Genomic DNA, 706 nt, shown 5'->3' with positions numbered 1-706 from the left:
TTTTTTTTTTTGTGAGACGGAGTCTCACTATGTCGCCCAGGCTGGAGTGCAGTGGTGTGATCTTGGCTCACTGCAACCTTCGCCTCCCGAGTTCAAGCAATTCTCGTGCCTCAGCCTTCTGAGTAGCTGGAATTACAGACGTGCACCACCACATCCGGCTAATTTTTGTATATTTAGTAGAGACGAGGTTTCACCATGTCACCCAGGCCAGTCCTGAACTCCTGACCTCAGGTGATCCGCCCGCCTCAACCTCCCAAAGTACTGGGGTTACAGGCGTGAGCCACCACACCTGACCCATGCCAGTCACTCTTATTGAGCACCAGGAACTGCCAGCCAGAGAGAGCTCCCTGCTGCCCAGGGTCACACACAGCAGGCCTTCCTGGTGGCAGGCAGGCCTCACATCCCAGCACAGCTGCCAGAAAGAAAGGAGGTGAGTCACAGGGCCAGGCCAGGAGCTGGGTGAGGCTGGGGCCAGGGTCCAGGCGGGCGCCACTTTCCAGGAAAGGGAAGGGAAGAGGAAACCAGAAGGCCAGGAGGAGCACGGGGAAGGGCGAGGGTGCCCTTATCTCCCTGGACCCGCCCTGGCTGGTGCTGCTTCCTGCTGCAACTCTTGCAAAACCTCCTTCCCAACGCTGTCCTCAAGCAGGGTGCCCCAGGCCAGTACCGGGTTGCATCAAGGCCTTGTGCAAGGGGAGTTAAGGGGGGG

Source organism: Mandrillus leucophaeus, unplaced genomic scaffold, assembly GCF_000951045.1.
Source record: "Mandrillus leucophaeus isolate KB7577 unplaced genomic scaffold, Mleu.le_1.0 Scaffold206, whole genome shotgun sequence".
Taxonomy (NCBI): domain Eukaryota; kingdom Metazoa; phylum Chordata; class Mammalia; order Primates; family Cercopithecidae; genus Mandrillus; species Mandrillus leucophaeus.
This window is presented reverse-complemented; position numbering follows the sequence as displayed.